Consider the following 6,079-nt stretch of genomic DNA (forward strand, 5'->3'; position numbering starts at 1 on the left):
GGCCCCAGGCTCTGCAGGTCCGAGGGCACCTTCTCTCACGCTCCTGAACTTGGACCTTGCAAGGAGGTAGCCCCAATCAAAAAGCTCCTCCTACAGGGCCCGGTTGGGGGAGAAGCGCCGGGCAAAATGCTACGTGATGGCTTTCTATGAAGCCCAGTGGATGAGCGGGATTTCAGCGGGCTCCTTTCCCAGATTGGACTGGGCTCTGCTAGAACCACCAGTGCTGCCCAGTGGCGTAGGACTCCGTGGTGTGTGATGAGTATGCAGTGAGACTGTCCACATTCCCATGAGATGCAAGAGGAATATTTACCTCATGCCCTTGTGACACTTCTGCCTGTAGATGTGCCAGAGGGGGAGGGACATTGTTGAGAGCAATGTATGCTTGTGGGTACCACTGCGTCCAACTTAGTCCAAAAATAAGACCTGAGTGGAGAGGGAGGGCCAAGCACAGTTAAGCCTCGCCCTCAAGTTACAATCCAGTGGACAGTCGAGGTACCACTGAAAAACCAACAAACAGACCCCAAGAGCTGCAAACGGAGTATTTTGGGGAGGCAACTTGGAGATTAATTACAACTTTGGGAGCAGGAACAGGAAAGGAGCAGAAGAGATGGCTTTGGCCAGAAAGAGCAATTGGATTCCACGGAGGAGATGCCAGGCAGGAACTGCAGGAGCGAAAGCATGGAGGAGGTTGCATTCTAGCTCAGAGCAGTGTCGTGTGGCTGGCGCTCAGGTGCACAAGGAAGTCTGAGAGAAGTGGGAGTCTGGGTCCAGCTACAAGATCAAGTAAGTTGTGTGGGCGTGATCCCATGGGCACTGAGGAGCCAAATAAGGCCTTATGGAGAGCTTTAATGATCATACCCAGAGCTCTGCTTCAAGACTTGGAGGGAGTGAGGCTGTAGGCTGGAAGGCAGGTTAGGAGGCTATTCCCATAGACAGGCAGGAAGTGAAGGGGACCCGAGATAAGGCTGCAGGGCTGGTTACAGACATTCCCCAAGGAGTAATGAGGGCCAGTGGGAGACCTACGGGCTCCCTGATGATGTGATTTCAGTGTTGGTCCCCTTTTCATGGATCTGTGACGTGGTCCCAGATTTCACCTTCTAACCCCAGTTCCACCAGAAGCATCATGACCTTCAGCCTCTCAAAAGTCTCACACGTCCTCCTTAGAGGGGTCTATCGGTGGATCTCGAGCCAATCAGACCCGTGCACCTTTTCTGGAAACCCTTACCCTACCGAGGATGTTAGTGGCCAGGTCTCCTCCCATACCCACCGCCGTCCACTTTAGTCCCACCTCGCAGCAACATTCACTCTGAGGGGGTGCTAGGGTGAGGAAGGACGGCGAAAGCTTGAGCCTTAGGGCCGAGGCCTGGCGATCCTACGGGGAGTAGTTGGTGTGACCCGAGGAGACCAGCACACTAGGTGAATGGGAGTGTGGCCTGCAAGCAGGATCCCAGAGAGTCAGGGACGGAGAAGGGGACCCAGGACTCATGCGTCTGGAGATTCTTCGTCTTAGCGCGACGGGCTCTGCGCAACTTCTATGCGCGCAGCCGTCTGCAAACCGTTTCCGCGCGTTGTCCGGGTCTCGGGCTCAGGGGATCCAGACGGCCTAACGCGGGAATTTGCCGTTTGAGCCATTGGGACACTAAAGAAAGCTTTCCAGGCTGCAGCAAGCGCTTCGACGCGGAGAAGGCGTCGGCCTCAAGGCAGCTTGGCGATCTCGTTACAGATCGTTATTGGAGGAACGGGGTTTTAGCGAGCCAGAGAAAAGTTCAAGTCAAACTCAAGTCTCTTGGCATCGAGTGCTGCGATCCTCGCGGCCTCTCCGTCTGCCCCTCTTGAGCCCGGCGCGTACGCGTGACCGGGCGAGCCTGCGCGAGTGGGCGTCTGGTGCGTGGCCTCTGTGTGACTGCTCGCTGGCACGTGTTTACTGCGTGTGCGTGGGTGTGACAGGTCTCAGAGAGTAGGACGGGGAAACCTCAGCTTCCAGACTCGCTCTCAGGTCCTAACCTGGGCTGTGAGTGGGAACGCGAAAAGATGAAGGCGGACCACGGCTGTGTTCCGCAGAAGAGCTCAGGACGTGAGCCCGCCCTCGGAGAGATCGGGGAGGAAGAAGGGATCCGTTCCCCTGCGGGTGGGGAGGGGTCGGGGTGGGTGCAGAGGAGAGGAGCGGGGCAGGGCATCTAAATTCCATGAGTCCCTCCAGAAGCTTCCAGACACCAGTTTAGGAGCTTTTCTGAGCTGGACACCCGAGGAAGACTCGTCTTCCGCCTCCGGGACCCTGAGATCCTGGCCGTGACGCTCAGCTTCGACCCCGCGGTAAAGAGGCGGGATGCCCTTCTGCTCCGGATGTGCGCGCCCAGGCCAAAAGCAGAACCAGGTCCGAGGTGGCAAGGCAACGTGCGCTCTGGGCCATTGGCGGGTTTTTGGTGCCACCTCGCGGCGGCGGCGCGCAGCGTCTCAGCCACCTGCGCCGCGGGCTTTGGCTACGCAGTCGGGCTGCGGGGGGAGGGGCGGGGTGGTGGTGGGTGGGGCTGGCCCTGAGGCCTTTGCTTTTCCTCCTGGTTTTTCCGAGCACCGCTTCCCCCAGAATCGCCTTTTTCCACTTTTAAAGGGGTCTGCGATGGGCCGTGCCCTGTCTTATACCGAAGTCCACAGTTCTGCGTCTATGGGACCCTCCACCTTGGCCTGTGGGATTTGGGTTCACCTTCCCAGCTCCTTCCTCTCTCTTTACTATGTGGTCCCGGAGCTGCCCGCCTGGACTTGTACTGCGTGTCTCATGCAAAGTCTTCCTTTCTCCAGCACTATTCACTTCCTCTCCCGCAGATGCCTCCGGGTCTCATCCAGATGGCGCGTGGGCCCTGCTTCCACCATGATAGCCCATCTGGCGGGAAGCCACACTCACCTAGCACCCACTCATCCCCTCCCCAACTGCTTGCTGAGTGCCTGCTGTGTGCCGGCGCTGCGTTACACTTCTGGCACAGCGCGTGGCAACGTGGACGCTGGCCATGCGATCATAGTTTACCGGAAGCAGAGAAATGCCCCCCACAAATTGATTTCAACGCCCACGTGCAAGCATGAATAAAGAGAGATCCCAGAGGAGGGCATCTGAAGCCGTTCTTAACCCTTAAGTACAAGTTTTCCAGGCTGGTGAGGAGGAAAGGACCATCGGGTACCCATGAGCTTGTCCGAAGACACTCATGGGTGCGGAGAGGGACAGATGCTTTCTTGGGGTGCTCCTTGGTCTGATGGTGCCTCCTCTGAACAGTGCAGCCAGCCTTGGCTAATGTATTTCATAGGATAATAAAACGTCAGAGGTCAGAGGAGCCTGTGGAATCACTTCCTTCCCAGTTTAAAGCGATCAGGAAACAGACTCAGGATGGCTCAGGCTCTGGCCTTAAGTACACAGTGGGGTGGCCCATAACTCTACAGAGTCCCAGAGAGTGCGGGAGGAGGCTGGGCTCCATCCGCCAGGATCTCAGCGGGGGAGGCCGTTGGTGGGAGGGGGCAGGCTCCATCGCAGGCTCTTTTCCTTTCACAAGGATGGTTTTGCTCACCTGCTTCTCTCTTAAGCAGCATAAATACTGCTCTTCAGTCTCTTCTCGACGAATCTGAAACTCAGAAAGCTCTGTTTTTGCTTGTTTGTTTGGTGTGTTTGCTGCCAAAACTATTTGGCGGCAAAATCTGCCGTAAACTGAAGTGAAGCTATTTATAGTCTTTATTTATCCCACTTGGCACCGATATCAGATGTTTCACTGTGGAAATATTGTGTTTGATTACAGGTACTGCTCTGTACCCCCAGGGTGGTACTGTAGAGTATGTCAGACAGGCACAATTATATGTATCTTCCTGAAATCCCCCAAATTCTGAATTCCCAAACACATCTACCCCAAAGGTTTTGGGCAGGGGATTGTGGTCTATTGGATTGAGCCTGTATTGTCTAAGGATAAGAGGTTCATGGTGAGACAGGAAGGTGGGGGAGTTAGAATTTAATTAATGTACGTGGATGAACCACAAAGGCTAAAGTACACAGGAAGGTAGGTCAGGTTGGCTGTGACGCAGGGTCACAGAGCCAACCCATCAAAGCTGGTGGCATCCCTGAGGGCCCGAGGGGCTAGGGTCTTGATTTCTACCCAAGCTGGAGAAAGCAGATAAATCCTGGTTCCTGGCATCAGGGGCAAAAGAAGGAGCCTCGGGGCCCTCTAGGAACACTGATCATTCTGCATGTCTTCCTGCCATCCAGTTGGAGGACTGGCCCAGGCCCAGGCCCTTGTCTCCAAACATCTTTTTCCTCCTTGACACATCCAAGCCCAGTGTAGGTTTCTACGTCATGGTTAGTTGAGCTGACTGGCTCCCAGGTCATATTTGGTCCATGGCAAACTGACTGGCATCTTATGAAGTTCCAGGTTATCACCGAGGAGGGAGGAGGTCCAGGCTTCCTGTGGTCATCTGGGCCTTTCTGCAGCAGCAGGACTGGTCAGCAAGGGGGCGGGAGCTGCCCTGTGTTCAGACCTGGTGAGCTGCGTGGCACTGTGTGTGGTCTTATAGGTGAACCTCCAAACAGTCTTTGGACCTCATGAGCACTGGCTCCATCCTGCCTGCCCTTCTGTGATAGAAGTCAGAGGACCTGGAGGGAGGTGGACACAGAGGATCAGCCTCCTCTGCCCCTGGCTGGGGACCACCTGGGCAGCTCAGTGCTGGTGAGAGAGAGAGCAGGTGGGCAGGGAGAAGGGTTAGGATGAAGGCCTGGAATGGGAACGAGGCTGGGTCTTTCTTCTTCTTAGTCCGGGGCCTAGGTCTGAGAGTGACACTTACTGCCTTAGTCAAGGCCCTGTGGGGTTGTCCTCGGTGAGCTTTTTTTTTTTTTTTAATTGGAGTACAGTTGCTTTACAATGTTGTGTTAGTTTTGGAGGTACAGCAAAGTGATTCAGTTATACATATATATATATATATATATATATATATATATATATTCTTTTTCAGATTCTTTCCCATTATAGGTTATTACAAGGGATTGAGTAGAGTTCCCTGTGCTGTACAGGAGACCCTTGTTGGTTATCTATTTCATAGGCAGTAGTGTGTATCTGTTCATCCCAGACTCCTAATTTATCCCACTCCCCCTCCCCCCTGCTTGGTGAGCTTTGGTCAGTGCACACAGCCTCCCGAGCAGCAACACCAAAAATGTAAAATTGCCTTTTTCATCCGAGTGAGCTCTAGAATCTTCCTCCCAAACGGGGGTAGGGTTAGAAGGATGGAAAGTGGAGGAGGAAATAATCAAGGCCTGAAAAGGTTTTATTGTTTTAAACGGTGGTAAAATACGCGAAAAGTTTCCCCTCTTTAATCATTTTTAAGTATACAGTTCAGTGGCATTCAGTACCTTCACAGTGTTGTGCAGCCACACCACCATCTAGTTCCAGAAGGTTTTCATCAGCCCCAGAGGAAACCCCATGTCCATTAAGCAGTCACTCCCCAGGGTCCCCGCCCCCCTCTCCCCAGCCCCTGGCAACCACCAATCTACCCTCTGTCTCTCTGGAGGCACCTATGCTGGACATTTCATATAAACGAAATCCTACTGTACGTGGCCTTTTGTGTCTGGCTCCTTTCACTTATAATCTTTTCTAGGTTCGTGCATTTCTAGCACGTATCCTACTTCATTGCTTTTTATGGCTGAAAGATACCTCATTACATGGATATGCCGCATCTTGTTTATCTATTGATATCTATCAGTTGATGAAAGGGGATGTTAGCCCCTTGCCAGGGGAGGACTGAGTTAAAGGGGGAGGACCTGCCAGTGACTGTGTTTTAGCTACGGAAGAAAAAGTCATCCAGGCTGAGCGTACTTGGCTGTTGTAGTTTTCAGGGGCCTCCTCCCCAACACACATCTTGCACACCCTGTTATTTCCCAATATATCCATGTAGAACAATTCTATCCTGACCCTGAATGAAAAGAGGAAATGGCGCTCAAAGCCGCCCAGGAGAGGAGATGAAGGCATCTGAGGGCATTTGGGGCCAGCGGTGGTGGTGACAGTGAAGTCCCACCTGGAGCTCAGGAAGGCTCGTGGGGCAGCCTGGGATGAGAGAGCAG

Source organism: Grampus griseus, assembly GCF_964374135.1.
Source record: "Grampus griseus genome assembly, chromosome: 15".
Lineage (NCBI taxonomy): Eukaryota > Metazoa > Chordata > Mammalia > Artiodactyla > Delphinidae > Grampus > Grampus griseus.